Below are 19,036 nucleotides of genomic sequence, written 5' to 3'. Positions count from 1 at the left end.
TCCCCTCACCTCTGTGGCACTCACTGCCATCCTTCCCGGCGCCCCTTCTCGCCCCTGTTTCAGTGAAGCTGGGTGCAGGTACAAGATTGCAATGTGTAAATGGCGTTTGATACGTCTTGCTCACCCACTGCATGCCAGGCTCTGGGCTGGGCCTGGAGGCAACAATGGGACAGGCTGTGACCCTATGACAAGGCACTGCCCTTTCCTGCAAAAGCCAACCTCAAACCCCCTCAAGAGTTTCCAGAACAACCATGAAGGACACGCAGGAGACTGGCCCCGATCGCGTCTGTGGCGGGATGGAAAAATGAGTGTGTGTGTCTGTGCGTGTGTGTCTGTGTGTGTCTCTGTATGTGTGTCTGTGTGCATGTGAGTGTGTGAGTCTGTGTTTCTGTGTATGTATCTGTGTATGGAGGTTTGTGTTTGTGTGCATGTGTCTGTGTTTCTGTGTGTGTCTGTGTATGGAGGTTTGTGTCTGTGTGTGTCTGTGTATGTAGGTTTGTATCTGTGTGCATGTGAGTGTCTGTGTGTGTCTCTGTGTTTCTGTGTGTGTGTGTATGTAGGTTTGTGTCTGTGTATATAGGTTTGTGTCTGTGTATGGAGGTTTGTATCTGTGTGCATGTGTCTGTGTGTGTCTCTGTGTTTCTGTGTGTGTCTGTGTATGTAGGTTTGTGTCTGTGTGTCTTGTGGGAGGTGTTTCCCAACTTTTGTTAAGGGAAGGGGAGGAGGGAGGGCCAGTCTCTGAGAAACAGCGAGAGAGAAGAGATCCCTTCAGGTGGAGAGGGGCCCTCAGTGCTACGCTACACGCCAAAAGCTTTGCAGGCCCAGGGGTCAGGCGAGAATGAATTTCTTGCCAGCTTCATGGACTGGAGACTTGAGGTGAGGATGTTTAAACAAAATTTAAAAATGAAAAACATGCTACTTCTTGCTTCCCTGTGTTTTAAGGGCAAAAACGCACGCCAGCGACGTAGCCCTTGGTTTCTCCCATCCTGGACACAGACCTTGAATTTGGGGTTTATGCTGGAATTGCCAGGGGCTATGTTGAGCTGGCAAGGCCAGGATTCCGGGACCCCCAGAACAGACAACAGCTCCTTATACTGTGTGGGTTTATAGCTTATGAGGCATCTCCAGGCCCACGCTCTCGGCCGAGGCCTGCGACACCCACACTGTACAGCCAGTTACCTTCCTATCTCCAGGTGCTTGTCCCACCAGCATCTCAGACCCATTGTGGCCGAAACACCTGCCTTGATCTCCTTCCCAGTGGCCTGTGCAGGGCTGATGGTGCCTGGGAACTTCTGGAGCCAGTCACACCGGATGACTGGCCCTGGTTATTAACTAAGCCCCAGGTTTGGGGGGCAGGTCAGCACCCTTGGGGGGCCTTTCCTCCTCTCTGGGCCTGTTTTCAGTGAGAGCGATGTGTGGGAATGGGAACCCCCAGAACACGCAGCACCGTGTTCCTCTGGCTGCAGGAGGAAGAAGGCCCAGTGGCCACCCACAAAGCTTCGGGGCTCTTGCCAGGCCTCAGGTTGTGCTCAGCTCAGCAAAGCTGCTGGCCCCGGGCCCCAGGCAGAATGTGGGGCACAGCAGGAAAGGGGCCATGAGTGGGGGAAGAAGCCAGACTCTGCTCGATCCAAGGCAAGGCAGCACTGTGCTTTCCTGATGGGCACCACTGGTACGACCAGGAAGTTCTCCGTCTGGGTAACTGAAGCCAGATGAGGACATTTGCTTGCGTCAGGGCGGCTGAACTAACGGATTTGTCTGGTGGCTCTCCTGGGTGGCACGGTTAGGCAGAGGCCGATGGGGAGGGATGCTGGCAGGGTGGGCAGCTGCCCAGGCAGGGTAGGGGGCCTGCCTCCCAGCGTCACTGGGTAGTGCTCCCTGCAGGCCTGGAGCTGGGCAGGACTGAGGTGTTGCTGGGCATGCTGGGCCTATGAGCCGCAGGCCAGGCAGGTTGGATGTGACCCTGACTGAAAGGGTCCTCGTGGTGGGAGAGAATGAAGCTGGTCGTGCACACGCCTGAGGGCTGATCCTAACCAGGCACAGTGCTGGGGGCGCTATGGGGCCAACCTGCAGGTGAACAAGTGGTCTACCCTTCATTCTGAGCTCTGGACCTGAATGTCCAACTCCACGGGGAGGCACCACTTCCAAACTCAAACTCACCTCCCGACTTCCGACGCGCCCCCCGCCTCCCTTGTTACTTAAAGTGCAGGTCCCAGCAGCACCCAAGCAGCCAAGCCAGAGACCCCCCGGGCATCATCCTGCCCCAGCCCCCAACCTGGACCCCTTCCTTCTCAGCATCAGGCAAACGCTGCCCCTGCACTCGGTCCCCCGCTCTGTCACTCGCCCTTTCTGCCATGCTCGATTCTCCCTCCTGGCACAAAGGAGCTCCTGCAGTAAGCACTCTGCATCTCAGGCAGCTCTGTGTCCCCAACTCCCACCACAGGACAGGACCAAGTGATGTGTGTTCAGGGGAGCAAGGAGAGAGAAAGGGAGGAAGGCAGGGAGGGGACAGGCAGGGAGGCCTCAGGTCTCCTCACTGCTTCTGGGATTTTCCCGAAAAGACTGCAAGTCCAGCAAGCTCCAGGGCTTAGGAGAGACACAGGGCCACCTGGTCTGATGTGCACGTGCCAGTGAGATAGGGAGTGCCTTCCACCCTTCCTTTCCCGGACTGCGAGAAGACAGGCGGTGAGGCCCTGGGAGAGGGTGAGTGTGCTGGAGCTGGGCTTCCTGCTGACCGTGGGCTCCCACACTGCTGCTTTCACCAACAGAGAGGCCAGGCGGGCTTGGAGACTGGAGGAGCGCAGGAGTGGGGACAGGACAGACAGCCTTTCCTGAGTCTCTGGACGAGGTGCTGAGAGCCCACCACGGCCAGTGACCTGGGTTCAGCATCTACGGAGTGCCAAGCCGGCTGCTCACCCAGTAAGCATGAACTTGCGACCCTTTTCCTCCAGGACCCCCCGTGCCCACCCAGAAGGCTCACCTTCTGCCTTGCCAGTTCTCTGAGGAAGGTGCTAGTGTTCCCTGTACAGATGAGAACTCTGGGGCTAAGCCAGGTGAAGGGACCTGCCTAAGGCTGTGTTGCTAGAGCCTCCTGGATGCCTTCATAGTCTGTGGCTACCAAGTGCAAGGACAGTTGTGCCCCACATGCTGAGTCACCGGGCAGGTGGCCTTGGTGACGAGGGAGGCTGTTCCCCTGGGGCTGTGGTCCCTTTGCCGGGGCTGGCTGTGCCCCAGGGCATCTGGGCCTGGTGTGCAGCAGATTGCCCCACCCTCTGGAAGAGCAGAGCCAGCTTGGCTGCAGCTAAGGCCTGGCTCCAACAAGCAAAACCACGCCTTTGGCCAGGTGATTGGCCCCCGAGTTTTCCCTTGTTTCTTGTTTTTCTTCTTTTCTATAAGTAGAAGGAAATTTCCTCCTGCTGCCTGAGACTCAGACACTCAGGAAGGCACTGGGAGTCTGTCTTGATTGAGCTGCTCATGTGGAGAAGGGGAAACTGAGGCTGCAAGGGATAGGATGGGTCTTGCCTAAGGATGCTGCTGGAAAACTTGCCCCAGCTGGAGGGTCTAGCGCTGAAGACCACCTTGGGCTGGGAGAAGGCCATTGTCCCCCACTCTGCATGGGACCCACACAGCTCTGAGCTAGGGGCTGGCTGCTGGGGAACGACGGTATTTCACCGTGGGTGCCACCACAGTGGCATTTGCAAAACTTCCTTTCAGAGGCTGGGGCGAGGGGTGTGCCAGAGCAGGAGGGGAAGAACCTGACTGGTGGGGAAGCTGTGTCCTCTGAGCAACTTACTCGACCTCATTGAACCTTAGGGTTTCCAACTCAGGAGGATAGAGGTTTGCGAGTGGTGGCAACTAGACCTGCCTTGCGGAATCATGAACCAGATGAGCTGGCAGCAGACACACCAGCCTGGGGTACAAACGGGGTGCTTCTTTGGGACCCCAAGCTGCAGGGGCCTCTGGGCCATTACAATGCAGGGCTTTAATGTAAGTGGGTTCTTTTCTTTGTGTGTGTGTGTGTGCTCTCACTCTGTTGCCCAGGCTGTAGTGGCGTGATGACAGCTCACTACAGCTTCAAACTTCTGGGCTCAAGCGATCTTCTCGCCACGGCCTCCCAAAGTGTTGGGATTAGAGGCCTGAGCCACCGCATAACTGGTTCTTATGAGTCCCCAGGTGGGTGAAGCTAGAGACACAGTGATTCCACCTCAGCAACTCTGCAGGCAAGCTGGAGGTGCAGAGGCCAACGGAGCCGCTGGCTGCACCCTAAGCAAAGGGCAAGGGCAGCCCCATGGGAAGCCGGGAGCTTTTCCGTGTCCCTAATCACTGCCCGGCTGTGAACCTGGGGATGAGAATGCAGAGGCCGGGCTCTCTGGGCATGAGGTTTCTCAGCGACATTTCAGGGTGCCCGGTCTAGCACAGGCCAGCGAGGCCTCCAGCTCGCTGCCCAATGACTCTGGAAGTCTGAGAGCAGCATCAGCACAATAAATAACTCCAGGGAGGCCTACGGCTTTCTCAGCACTGTTCGAGGCCAGACAAAATGAAACCATTTCTAACTCATACAAATCTCATCTCTGGTTGGGATGGAGAACTCGCGCCATTGATCAACTCCAAAGGGGGCCCTTGAACCCCAACAGGCTTCCTCTGAGGCCCAAGCAGCAGGGATTTGACTGAGTGGTTCCCCCTGCCCAGCCCTCCAGGAACCTCCCTCCCCGAGGACGTCCCCTCCAGCAACGCCTGTCTTATCAAGGTCCCTTCACAAGCCTGCAGCCACCCCACCTCAGCCGCACTGGGGACAGCCTGCCCAGGCCTCTCCCTCTCCCCTACTGGCCTGGCTGCTTCCTGTGGGCTCCTCACCGATTGCTCCACCCTCAGCCCCGACCCTGGTCCTCCCCTTCGGCCAGCACCTGAGGACAGGGGGTTCATGGAATCCACACAACCCTCCATAAAGTGCTTTTGTTTCTCTCTACTCTTTTCTTTCTATAGATCAAGGGAACTGAGGCCCAGAGAAGTCAAGAATTACCACCAGGCACAATAGCCAAAAGGTGGAAGCAACGCAAGCCTCCGTGGAAGAAGAATGAGCAAACAAAACATGCACTGACATAGCGGGATGTGAGTCAGCCCTAGAGAGGAAGGAGTTCCTGGCGCATGCGGCAGCACAGATGGGCCTGGAGGACGTCACGCAACGTGAAGCAAGCCAGACACAGAAAGATAAATACGGAATGATACCACTTCTGGAGGCTCCTGCAGCCGTCAGATTCACAGGCGCAGAAGGTGGAATGGTGGGTGCCATCGGTGGGCTGGGCTAGGGGAGGCGAGGCTGGGAGCTCAGTGTTTAGTGGGTCCAGAGACTCCGTTTCACAACCTGAAAAGAGTTCTGGAGAGGGATGGTGGTGGTGATGGTTGCGTGACAATGTGAACATACTTTAGGCCGCTGAACTGTACACTTAAGAATGGTTAAGATGGGAAATTTTATGGTATGTGTATTTTTTTTTCTTTTTTTTTCGGAGACAGAGTCACACTGTCGCCCAGGCTGGAGTGCAGTGGTACGTTCTCGGCTCACTGCAAGCTCCGCCTCCCGGGTTCAAGCGATTCTCCTGCCTCAGCCTCCCGAGTAGCTGGGATTACAGGTGCCCGCCACCACGCCAGGTAAGTTTTTGTATTTTTAGTAGAGACGGGGTTTCACCATGTTGGCTAGGCTGGTCTTGAACTCCTGACCTCGTGATCCGCCCACCTTGGCCTCCCACAGTGCTGGGATTACAGGCGTGAGCCAGCGCGCCCAGCCGGTATGTGTATTTTATCGCAATTAAAGAAAACAAACAACCCAGGGGTCTCAGCTACCCCTGAGCGAGGCTGTGAGCCTGGCTGGCCTGACGGAGACTGTGGGGATGCTGCTGGCAGCCATGCAGACAGCCACAGCAGAGTGTCCCGTGTGAGGGGCCTGGCACTGCAGAGTCACAGAGGGTGGCTCCCCCAAGGTCACACAGCGGGGAAATGGCAGAACTGGGATTGGAACCTGACTTCAGAGTCTGTCCCCTGAACATCTGTGTGTGCTTTCCACCATGACCATGGCCAAGTTTTTCTCATCCCACCACGTGTCGAGTGTCCCTTCAGACCTGGTCCTTCTCGGCCCCACTGGAAGCCCCTTTCTATGACCCTCTTCCCAGAACTTTGGGAGGAAGTGGGGTGAGATGGCCTGAATCCTCCCAGACCTTCAGTCTGGAGCTCTCTGAGATTGCTGGGGCTCCGGGGCCATCAGGGAGTGCACCTCGAGCAGAGAAGGCAGTTGAGGTCCCTGGATACGAGCTTCCAAGACCAGATCGTTAAAACATCTCCCCGGACCATTTCATTTGTTTTACAAGTCTCAGACCAACCTCAGAGCTGAAAACTGCCCAGCCAAGGGAGCGTTCTCTCTGCACATTCCCAGCTTGGCCTCACAAAGCCCTCTGTCCCGTGGAGGAGTGCAGGAGTACGTGTGTCCCAGTGGGTGTCTCTAAGGTGGGCCTGGGGACCTTAGTGCTCCTGGAGGGGACACTGCGACCCAGAGAGGCTGGCCAGCTTACTCCGGCTCAGCCAGGGCTATGGGCACTGTGGTCCCCCAGGAATTGAAATCACAGCCTCTTTCTCAACAAGTACAGTTCATTCTGAAGCTGCTTATGTCCCCCCCGAGTCATCTTCCACCATCTGCCATGCTGAACCGGGAGCTGAACAGCACTGGGTCCTGCTGCTTGTGGAAGGTCCTGAAGCAGTCTGGAAAGCCAACACCACAGGCTGCTGGGGTTTTAAGGCATCGCCATGGTCTTCGTCATGTTTGTTTGGAACAACGGTTATTGTCCAGGCTGGTGACAGACCCCAACGAACCCAGTGACCAGCCCTGGTAAGCTGGCTTGGACACGGTGCCATTCGGTGGATGAATGAATAGGCCCCTGTCAGGAGGGGCTGGGGTGGTGGGCGGCCCCAATCTCACATTCATGGGGGGCCTCAAATGTGGACAATCATGTGCTCTACAAAGGAGCTGACAGCACCAGATACCAGACAGCCACAGCGGCCTCCAACAGTGTTTAATAAAAGCAAGAGCCACCGGCACCATTTATCGAGTATCAACTTTGCGCGTGGCACCAGTCTCGAGTCTATGGTATTAACTCACATATTCCTGCCATCAAACCCATGAGGAAGGCTGTTGTTGTTATCTCCATTTTATAGATGAAGGAACCGAGGCACAAGGAGGTTAATGGGCTTTCTGAGGCTGTACGCTGGTAGAGGGTAGAGTCACACAGTTCAGATTGAGAGCCGCGTCCTTTAACACTGCCTGGCTCTCTCTCATTAAAGAAGATACTTATTAAAGGAGAGTGGTTAAGTAGTCCACGGTTTTCATAACCTCTTCTTGGCATTTATTATTTATTTATTATTTGAAATACCGGGAACCTCATAAAATAGAAGCTGCTCAGGATGGCTCTCAGAGGTCTGTGAGTTAAATGTCTAATTACAAGGCCAGTGTGGTTGGCAGCCCTGGAGACCCGAGATGACTCCAGCCCCGTTTAGGCATAGCACGCCCTCCTTGTGCCATCCAAAATGCCTGCAGTTTCTAGGTTGGTTCCTCTCCCTGAGTTAGGAGCGGCTTTAGTTAAACTTTTCCAATGGGATTAAGGAGTCCAGACCCATGACGCATTCTGGTTGCACACCAGCCAGGCTGCAGCTCCACCACACCATGTTTTCTGGAGTCCCAAGACATCTCCCCAAGGGCTCAGGTTGGAGGGCTCAGGCAAGGGGGTGCCTGGCGGGCTGGGGATGGTAGAATCTGCTGACGTGCTGAGCCTGGCGGGCCACGTGCTGGGGGATTTTACCATCTCTTCAATCCTCTGAGTAATTCTGAGATGTACAAGATTGGGCCCATTTACAGATAAAAAAACCTGAGGCCCACAGGAGACATAACCATCCGAGGCTCACAGCTGGTCAGGCCAGGGCGTTTGCCTGCACCAATGATGCTCTCCTAAGTTCCTCCTCTTCAGGGAAATGACCGTGGTTTTGGCACCAGAGCTAAACATGGCATGTCCCACCCAGAGGGTGCAGCAAGAAGGACGGGAAGGGACAGGGCACGGGACAGGGACAAGGGCTGGTCACGGTCTCCGGATCAAACTGTCAGGGCTCTTGTAAGTGCCTCCAGTCAAGGGGCTGAGGGTGCCCGGGGAGGCAGGGAATCAGCGATTTCTAGTAGAAGCACTGCCTTTGGAAAGCCCCCAGCCCTCGGTGCCTTCCAGCAGAGACTTAAAGGGAGAGGCGCTGCTTGGGAGTCCTTTTGATTGGCAGACGTAAGGCACGTGGGTGCCATGATGGGGAGCCAAGCCACAGGTCATTTCTCAGGCCTGGCAGAGCCCCTCCCCAGGCCCTTCAGGCCAGGCGGCTGAAGGGAGGACTGAGCAAAACCAATGGGAAGAAGGAAAAGCCCCTCAGGGTGCCGGAGACTACGACCCTTCCTGCCCACAGGGGTTCAGAGCCATGAGAACATCTCTGGAGGCGCCGGACTAGCCAGCAGGCCTGGACAGGAAGGGGAGGGGTGCAGGAACTCCAGAAAGGGGTTTTTGGCTGGGTGCGGTGGCTCACACCTGTAATTCCAGCACTTTGGGAGGCCGAGACGGGTGGATCATCTGAGGTCAGGAGTTCGAGATCAGTCTGCCCAAATAGTGAAACCCAGTCTCTAATAAAAATACAAAACATTAGCTGGGTGTGGTGGTGGGTGCCAGTAACCCCAGCTACTCGGGAGGCTGAGGCAGGAGAATCGCTTGAATCTGGGAGGTGGAGGTTGCAGTGAGCCGAGATCATACCACTGCACTCTAGCCTGGGCGATAGAGCAAGACTTCATCTTCAAAAAAAAAAGAAAAGAAAAGAAAGGGACTCTCAAGGGTGGAGGTCAGGTGAACCAGAATAGTTAAAGAGCCTCAGTTTTCAAGTGTCTCCCAGCAGGCTGTGGGGGCTGAGGACATGGCTCTTGCTACACGGGCTGGTGGCCTGTGGCTTTGGGGGTGGGGGCTGAGGACATGGCTCTTGCTACACGGGCTGGTGGCCTGTGGCTTTGGGTTTGGTCAGTCCCAGATCTGTGCAACGCAAGTGAGCTTCGCCCCAGAGCCTGTCATCTCCTGGGATCTTGTTTCCTGTTGGAAAACAGGCTCCGGAGAGGCGCATGTAAACCAGCACACCCCAAAGATCACAAATTCCTCAACTCTCCATTCACCCCAAGCCTTAATCACTGACACATGTACTCCTCTGAACTTAACGAAGGCCAGGATTTATTGCTTTCGGAGAATGAAAAGCTCTTTTTTTTTTTTTAAACTTAAAAGGTCATTCCTGTGAGCTTTTATTTTCATGAGAATTCCTTGTAACCTGCCTGCTAAAAGCCCCACCCTACTCTACTCAGAGGTTCTAGGTGGGCAGGTGAGGCCTGGGGCATGGCCGGCAGGGGTGGGCATGGCCTTTGGCAGGCACTTGCTAGGAGAAGCTGGCCAGGCAACATGCACCGTCTGCTCCCAGCTGAGCTGACCCTTGCGGGCCTTGAACAGGGAACTCTCGGGGTTCCTTGGAACCGTGGACCAGCACCCTCCTGAGGGAAGAGCGCAGCAGCCTGGCATAGCCCAGTTTTAACTTCCATATCCCCTGGAGCTTTAGTGGGCACTGGGGTGACTGACTGTCATGGTTTGCTGGGGACTGACGGGTTTCCCTAGGCTCTCAGTGCTGAAATCAGGTCAGTCTCAGGCAAACTGGAACTGTGGGTCACTCCGAGGGCATCTGTAAGAAAGGAGGCCTCCCCTGTCCTATCTACCCACTGCTTCCCCACACCCGGCCACATGCCCCTCCATCACTCCTCAGGGCTGCAAGGCTTGCCCTGCCTTGGGGCCTCTGCACCAGCTTCCCTCTGCCCAGGGCTCTCCTCTGCCCATCCCTGCACGGCTGAATGCCTGCCGCCTCCTTGGGATGCCTTCCGTGACCACCAGCCTCAGTTTTCAAGTGTCTCCTTATGCATTCACTGTCACATTTTCCTGTTCTAGCTTCTTCCAGCCACTTATTTCTATGAAAATTGCATAGCTTATTCTATGTGCTGTTCAGAGTTTATGGTTTCTCTCTTCTTGCTGGAACATCAGCTCCCTGAGGGCAGGGCTCCTGTACGCTGGCTCACGGCTGCATCCCCTGAGTGCGGCCATTAATGGGGACCCCAAGGTGCTGGGTCCCCAGGCCGGAACAATGGTCGGCCTCGCTGACACAGAGCCACCTGCATCGGGAAGAAGTGGGCAATGAGGAGGCCCCTATGGCTCCGGGCAGTGTGTACCCAGGTTGTGCACAGGCAGACACAGCCCTGCGTCCCCTCACATCATCTCAGAGCAGGTCCCACGTGGCCCCCACGCCTGGTCCCTCGGCTGCCCAGCTCTGCAGGATGCGGAGGTCTGAGGAAGCCGCACCAGCTGTGCAGCCTGCAGACCACAGCTTCAGAGGAGCCCGAGGCTGAGAGAAAAGATTGGGGGCCTGAGGAGCTGCTCCCAGATCCTGGCCTATGAGGCTATAAGGCCTGCCCAATTCCCACGCATCCTTGACTCGCACCCTAGGGGCCTTGGGGCGATTCACGACTTGTTTTTGACCCCCAGGGCCAGGGCTGAGGTCCGGCTTTCGCTAAAAGAGTTTCAGCTGTTAGGCTGGGTCTGATGTGCCTGGCCCTTGTTAGCAGAGGGGGGCTCCTCGGTGTCTCACACCCTCCTTTCCCTCTAAAGCCACAGCTCCCCGCTGTGGGGGCCTTCCGTGGGCCTGGAGGTCGCATGGGCCCAGGGCGCTGGACCCTGCCTCCCGCACACTCCAGTGGTGGGGTGTGGGCAGGCCGTGCTCTCGGCTGTCGGCAGTTCTTTGTCCTTGCCCTGAGAGGGTGGCCACGGTGTGTCAGCTGTGTTTAGGGCAGCAGCGTTTTAAAACAGCTTTATTAGGATATGATTCACATACCATTCAGCTCATCCCGTGGTTTGTGGAAGATTACATTGTATTTGTAAATTTCTAAACTATTCTTAAAAACTGAGGTAGAATACATAGCATAAAAGCTCCCATCTTAACCATTCCGAAGTGGACAGTTGAGCGGCGTCAAGCACAGTCACATGGCTGTGCAGCCACCAGCACCATCCCTCTCCAGAGCTTTTCTCATCTTGCAAAACTGAAATTCTCTACCCATTAAACTCTATCTCCTTATCCTCTCTCCCCATGGCTACTAGCAACCACATCCTATTTTCTGCCTCTATGAATCGGATGACTCTGGGTACCTCACAAGCGGAGCTCAGCAGTATTTGTCCTGTGACTGTCTGATTTCCCTGAGCATGGTGTCCTCAAGGTCCATCGTGTTACAACCTGGGATGACGAGGTTGCCTTCCTTTTCAAAAGGCTGAATCATACTCTGTTGCATCGATAGACTACATTTTGTTATTACATAATTTTAAAAAATCGTGGTTTTATACACACACACACACACACACACACACACACACACGTATATAACGTAAAATTTGTCATTTTAACCATTTTTTAGTGCACAGTCCGGTGGCGTTAAGAACATACACAGGCCGGGCGCAGTGGCTCATGCCTGTAATCCCAGCACTTTGGGAGGCCAAGGTGGGTGGATCACCTGAGGTCAGGAGTTCAAGACCAGCCTGGCCAACATGGTGAAACCCTGTCTCTAAAAAAAATAGGAAAACTAGCCAGGTGTGGTGCGCGTGCCTGTAATCCCAGCTACTTGGGAAGCTGAGGCAGGAGAATCGCTTGAACTGAGGAGGCTGAGGTTTCAGTGAGCTGAGACTGCATCATTGCACTCCAGGCTGCTGGGCAACAGAGTGAGACTCCATCTCAAAAACAACAAAAATAAAATAAAATAAAAAACAAGAACATTCACAACAAGTAAAAGTGCAGCAATCACAACTGCCTACTTCCAGAAGTTTCTCATCGCCCCAAACAGAAACTGTTATTAATGTATCTATTAAGCAATAACTCCCCACCCCCGGTCCCTGGTAGCATCTCATCTGTCTCCTGTCCACGCATCTGCCCACGTCCACGCATCTGCCCATGTCCACGCACCTGCCCATGTCCACGCATCTGCCTAGGTCCAAGCATGGGCCCAGGTCCATGCATCTGCCCACATCCACGTATCTGCCTACGTCCATGCATCTGCCTACATCCACATATCTGCCTATTCTAGACATCCTGATATTGCACAGAAGTGGCATCCTGTAGTAACTGTCCTTTCCAACTGGTTTATTTCTCTAAGCACAATGCCTCCAGGGTTCTCTGTGCCATGGCATGTGTCCGCACCTCATTCCTTTTCATGGCTGAGTAGTATTCCATTGTATGGGTAGGCTACATTTTGTTCATCCATTCCTTTGGTGGTGGACACTTGCTCTCTCTCCGCCTTTTGCTAATGTTACCAGAACACTGGTGGACCAGTCTCTGAGCCTCTGCTTTCAGCTCCTTGGGATATATATCTCGCTAGGCCACATGGTAATCCTATGTTTAGCAGGGCAGCACTTTTTATTTCTAGAAGAAAGGAGGCTCTTCATATGCCTGGGCTCTCTCTTCATCCCTGGTGCCCCTTGGAAGGAGCTGACCCTCCTTCCCTCTGTCTCTGTCTCTGGGATCAGGGACCCCGCCTGGCAGGGCCATTCCTTCAGAGCTGCTATGGAAGGGCATAAAGCTCAAAATACCATTTTCTTTTCTTTTTTACACAGTCTCACTCTGTCACCCAGGCTGGAGTGCAGTGGCACGATCTTGGCTCACTGCAGCCTCTACCTCTTAGGTTCAAGTGATTCTTCTGCCTCAGCCTCCCAAGTAGCTGGGATTGCAGGTGTGCACCACCACGCCCGACTATTTTTTAATTTTTTTTTTTTGAGATGGAGTCTCACTCTGTTGCCTAGGCTGGAGCGCAGTGGCACTATCTCGGCTCACTGCAACCTCCACCTCCTGGGTTCAAGCAATTCTCCTGCCTCAGCCTCCCGAGTAGCTGGGACTACAGGCGCCCGCCAGCATGCCCAGTTAATTTTTGTATTTTTAGTAGAGATGGGATTTCACTGTGTTGGACAGGCTGTTCTTGAACTTCTGACCTCATGATCCGCCCGCCTCAGCCTCCCAAAGTGCTGGGATTACAAGCATGAGCCACTGTGACTGACCCATGCCTATTTTTTTGTATTTTAGTAGAGATGGGGTTTTGCCATGTTGGCCAGGCTAGTCTCGAACTCCTGGCCTCAAGAGATCCACCTGCCTTGGTCTCCCAAAGTGCTGGTGGCATGAGCCACTGCATGTGGCCTCAAAAGATCATGTTCATCTGTTCCCTTGTGAACAAGAGAGGCAGAATCCCTAATGTCACAAAGGCCATTTCCCAAAGGGGAATGATCCGGATTTGTGTGCTGCCTCTGTGAGCGCGGCCTGGAACAAGTCAGCTCCTGCCTCGGGGCTGCTGAGCTGAGGTCCTGACCCCTCTCCAGGTCGTGTGAGGATGAGCTGAGATAACCTCAGACATTAAACTTCTCACGCCTCAGTTTCCTCTGCCTCAAAATGGGCATTTGTACCCAATCCCAGGGCCTGTCACTCATGTGGTCATTCCAGGGACACCCACGGGAGGCCCTGCAGGCACTAGGGACTGGGAGTTGGGTCAGCCCTGTCCCCGGGTTCCATGGGCAGCACCACTCCCCACACAGGCACCGACCACACCGCAGCGTGGGGAGGCAGGCTGGGGACAGGCAGATAGCTCGGTGGGCTGTGCCCCCAGTGGGTCCACTTGAGGACATGCTGTCCCTGGCAGCTCAGGGGTGCTCATGCCCTTTCAGAGCCACTCTCCATCTGCAGGGCCCTTCCTGGTGCCTGGAAACTTGCCTCTTCCGGAGGGAGGCTAAGCAGGATGGGATGGAGGATGTGGGGTGGCATGTGGCACTGTAGGAGTAGGGGGGCCCAAGTGGGCAGGGGCCTGGCTCTGGGGCAGTAGAAGGGGCTTCTGAGCCTGGGGGTGAGGGCAGCCCAGCTGTGTGTGGTCATCAGACCCAAATGGCCCCCACCAGGCTCTGTGGTCCTGGAGGGCAGGGCCCTTGCTGGCCTGTCTCTGGGGCTTGGCAAACGGTGGATGCACAGGGAATGTCCATGGTCCTGAGCTCTTGCCCTTCCCAGAATGATTTCATTGCCCACAAAGGGTCCTGTGGTAACTAATCTCCCTGCTCCGATCTCCAGACCCCAAGGTCCCTACTCTGTGGGGACCCTGGGGACTGCATGGGGCTAATTTCCCATCCATTCAGATGCTACAGTGTGGTCAGAGAATTCTTGGTTTCCCCAGACATAAGCGGTCCCTTTCGTTTCCTCCCTGGGTCCTGTGCTGCTTTGAGTGGGGTTGGGCTAACTGCCGAGAGTCCTTCCTGGGGAGAGGCAAAGGGGGATCTGCTGGGAAGCTGGCAGCCCACTGCTGGGAGCGGCAGCCCCATCCTGCAGGTCCCAGGTCCTGCATCCAGTGCAAGTCCGGGCTTCTGCACTAGAGAGATGCCACCGTCACCTTGGCTGCCTCTAGAGCTCTTTGGAAGACCTTTCTCCCTGGAGCAGGGCACTGGAATGCTGCAGGAAGCAGGGAGGGTGGCTCCCACATGTGCACCTACCATGCGCCATGCGCCATGCTGGACTGTCCAGATGTCTGCTCATCTAGTCCATGCAGCCCTGCCAGGAGGCAGCACCAACCCTCCTTTGCAGATGAAGCAAAAGAGGCTCATGGAGAAGTGGTATGTCCCAAGTCACACAGCTGGCACAGCTGGTGTGTGGCAGAGCTGGGATGAAAACCCGGCTGTGTTCAATTCCAAAGCACTTTCTTTTTAAAGAAAAAGAAACATGACAGCCTGGGGTCTCTCCATCTATTCAGATGCCACTGTCCAGTCAGAGATCCCAGGGTGGCCCCGGACACAAGCAGCTCCTTTTCCTCTCGAGGTCCTGTACTGTGGGGGGTGTGGGTGGGCTGAGGCCCTGTGGGGGCGGGAGGGCTGGGGTTACTCTGGAAGGTGCAGGGGGTGCTTGGCCCCACCTCCAGTTTCAGATTCAGTGGGACTGCAGAATTTGCATTTTCAACAAGTTGCCACACTACGCCGCTGCTGGTCTGGTAAACACTCTGAAAACCAACTGGCTTCCTTTTCTCTGTCTTTAAATATTGTTTTGTCTTTTACAAAAATATTTCAAGCCTCATGTACTTTTCACCATGCCATGTTGTCTTTTAGGCGCTCAGGATGGCTGGAGTCAAGTTGTGAGTTTGCAACACCCAGGGAGACCCATTCTGGGTTCGTCAACTGCTGGCAATGACTTCTACTAAGATGACCACGGCTGCTACTGTGTGGGGGGCGCTTCCAGAGCAGTGCCTGGTGCTGTGCTGAGCACTGTCACGCAAATCACTCTGTTGCTTTTCACAGCCACTTCCCAGGCAGAAGCCACCACCTTTTCACTCTACCAGAGAGGGCGAGTCACTGGCCCGAGGCCACACACACACACACACACACACACGCCGCAAGGCTGGGGTTCAGCCCCGGGTGGTCTGTGCCACAAGCGTGCACCCAGCCTCAGGATTTGATGAGCTGGGATAGAAGTGCCTCACCAGTTCTAATGGAAATGGGTCGAATGGCCAGAACCAAGGTCCTCTCCGCACCCGCTAATCTCTCTGACTGAGTTCCCAGGCTCCATGAGCAGCACTGCCACCTACCCAGGACCTCAGCAGGGGTTGCGGGTGGCCCCATCACATCCACAGTTCCTGCCTACCCCTCCAGATCCGAGTGGCAGCAAAGCTGATCTACATCACTGTCTGCATGCTGGCCCTGCAGGGCATTTTAGGCATATAGACCACGAACCCCACAAGCACCTTGCGAAGCAGGCAGTAGCACTACTCCCAGCTTTACAGATGTGCACTGCAGCACCCAGAGGCTCAGTGGCCTGCTCAAGGTCATGCAGTCAGGAAGAGAAAGAACCAGACGCCGACCTTCTGTCCCCTCCAGGTCCAATACCAGCATCTCCCCAGGCTCCAGGGTCCAGGGTCGCCGCCTCCCCACTGCCTGCCCCATTTCCTCTCTTGCCTCCTTCCTCTCATTCCCTACCCTTCAGTCAGGGCCATCCTTCCAGACCAGAGATCGGATCATGCCACTTCTCTTTAAAGGCATCCACAGGTTCCCCACTGTCCTTGGAACAGCGCTACCTGGCCAAGGCCCTTCCTGGCCAGCCCGGGCTTCCCTCTCCAGCCCGCTCCACCCAGCTCCACTTGTCCTCCATGAGTTACTCCTGGCCCACCTTTAGCCAGATGCCTGGCCTAGACATGCCACACCCCCTCAGCTGTGCTACTCAAGTCTCCAACATCCTTTCTCCCCTTTTTTTTTTTTTTTTTTTTTTGCCCAGGAAAACTCCTACTCATCCTACATTACCCAGCTAGGACATGGACTTATGTCTTAGCCTTCCCAGGTGCTTACTCTTGGGCCAGGGTATCTACTTGCTACAGTGCTTAGCACACTGGGATGGAGCCGTCTGCCCATTGGTCCCATTGCCAGACCATGAGCTCCCCCAAAGCAGGGCCCGTGTTGGCTTGGTCTAGGTCCTCTGAGCGGCCCAAGCCCAGGCAGAATCCCGCTAAACAGGACCAAGGTGGACATTCACCAATGACCATGCAAACAGGCTCTCAATTCCAGGGTGTCCACAGCAGCTTGTGCCTGGTCTGATGTTTGCCGTGCCCTGGGAATGGACAGCATGTGGCCTTTTTTTCCTTTTTAACTGTTGTGCCTGCACTTGTGCTTGACCGGTCTGTCTACTGGGGTGGGAAAAGGCAGTTTATGAACCAAGGGTGAGCCGCCGTGGTCTTTCTAGCCAAGGCTGTTGGAAACCACTTGAGTGAATCGAGCCCTAGTAAACGGCTCTTAACCACTCTCCAGGGAGTGCCCGAGACCCCAGATAATAAGCTGCATGTGTGTGGGAGACAGGCCCACTTTTTTCCCAAGGATTTATGAGCGGGGGAGTATTCTCATTGACCTCCATTTCAGGAAAGGCCTCTTTCTGGAACACTTGCCGAATACTCCATCAACAGGGAAGCACATATGCTCGCCGCAAGCCTGCCCGACAGCCCCATGCCCAGCATATGTTTCTTGTCTCCTACGCGTTTCAGCACTGGCTCTGGGGAATGCGTATATTTTTGAACGTCCCTAAACACAGCTCTGAGTGAAGCACTTATAATTTACCCTCCATGAAAGCCGTCGCTGCTCTTTCCAAACATACTTGGAAGTGGATTCAAACTTTATTTAGAAAGAACATTAAAAAAAAAAAAAGATGGAACGAGAGTGCTTGTGGATTCTTACTCCCAGTCCCGGCTCACTGGGACCTTGAGAACAATTCCTTTGGCTCACGGACATGACACCCTGAGAAGAAACCATGAACATGTGAGCCCCGGCCGTCTGTCCACACAGGCAGCTCTCCAGTTCATCCTCTCTTTATTTATTCACCTGTTATTCTATCTGCTTCTCCCTCCCTCAGACCTTCTTTTTCTTTTTCCTCATGTTCCCCCACCTCATCATTCATCCATTTCTCCAGCCCTAGAAAAATGACTCAATTCTTTTTATTTATTTATTGTTTTTGAGACAGGGTCTCACTCTGTCGCCCAGGCTGGAGTGCAGTGGCACGATCTCAGCTCACTGCAACCTCCACCTCCCTGGTTCAAGTGATTCTCCTGCCTCAGCCTCCTGGGTAGCTGGGACTACAGGTACCTGCCACCATGCCTGGCTAATTTTTGTATTTTTAGTAGAGACGGGGTTTCACCATGTTGGTCAGGCTGGTCTCGAACTCCTGACTTCGTGATCCGCCCACCTTGGCCTCCCAAAAGTGCTGAGATTACAGGCATGCCACCGCACTCCGCCAAAAATGACCCAATTCTTTTTTTTTTTTGAGATGGAGTCTCACTCTGTTGCCCAGGCTGGAGTGCAGTGGCTGGATCCAACTCACTGCAAGCTCTGCCTCCCGGGTTTATGCCATTCTCCTGCCTCAGCCTCCCGAGTAGCTGGGACTACAGGCGCCTGCCACCTCGCCCGGCTAGTTTTTTGTATTTTTTAATAGAGACGGGGTTTCACCGTGTTAGCCAGGATGGTCTCGATCTCCTGACCTCATGATCCGCCTGTCTCGGCCTCCCAAAGTGCTGGGATTACAGGCTTGAGCCACCGCGCCAGGCCAAAATGACCCAATAATATTCGGGGGTGAATGAATGACTTTATTCATTCAGACAATCAAGTACCCATTTGCATATTGGTTCATCCATTCATCCATCCATGAAATTAGCAATCTTTGTTCATTCGTCTTTCTGACCATCCATCCAGGAAAGATGTACTAATGACCCACTCTGTGCAAGGCACTGGGATACTAGAGTGAGTGCATCCCAGTTCCTGTCCTTGAGTAGCTCACAATCATCTGGGAGATAAGATGCAAACAGTCAATTACAGCACAGTGTGGGAAACGCTATTAGAGACACGTGCAGGTGCCGTGGGTGTCGGGAAAGGGGCACTGATGCCTGGGAACAATTCTGGGTACAGAAGGGGCTATGGAAAACACCTGTGGAAAACCTGCCCACCTCTCTCTGTCTCCCAGAACCAGTGAGGCAGCCAACTGGGGCAGAGCAAACTTCATGGCCACTCCAGGGCCTTGGAGACCTTATCTGCCAGGAACAATCTTCTGGACTGGGCTGGTTCAGACTCGCCACCCCATTAGTGATTCCTAGAGCAGTCCTGTGGGGCCTGTGTTACCAGGTCCACCCTGCAGCGGAGGAGACTGGGGCTCAGGCGATTGGAGGGGTGAGGCGCAGCAGAGCCCACATGCTGGACTCTGAACACTGGAACACTGGCAGACAGTGCATGTGGCCCTCTGCAGCCTCTGTCCATGGGGTGACCCTCAAGACAGCACCAACCACTGGGCTACCTGCTTCCCTCTGAAGGCCTCCTGGGTGTTCAGGACCTAGGCCCAACTATTTGGGGTCAGGACTCTCCCTGCACCCCACACA

At 54.8% G+C, this 19,036-nt stretch overlaps 1 protein-coding gene across 5 annotated transcripts in view; it reads right to left on the bottom strand.

Annotated features, from left to right (window-relative positions):
• The window catches only part of COL23A1 (collagen type XXIII alpha 1 chain), a 353,238-nt gene that overhangs the window by 71,112 nt on the left and 263,090 nt on the right, over positions 1-19,036 (bottom strand). The window lies entirely within an intron of this gene.

Source organism: Rhinopithecus roxellana, chromosome 3, assembly GCF_007565055.1.
Source record: "Rhinopithecus roxellana isolate Shanxi Qingling chromosome 3, ASM756505v1, whole genome shotgun sequence".
Classification (NCBI taxonomy): Eukaryota; Metazoa; Chordata; class Mammalia; order Primates; family Cercopithecidae; genus Rhinopithecus; species Rhinopithecus roxellana.
The sequence above is the reverse complement of the archived record's forward strand: the minus strand, read 5'-3'. Positions and strand labels throughout refer to the sequence as shown.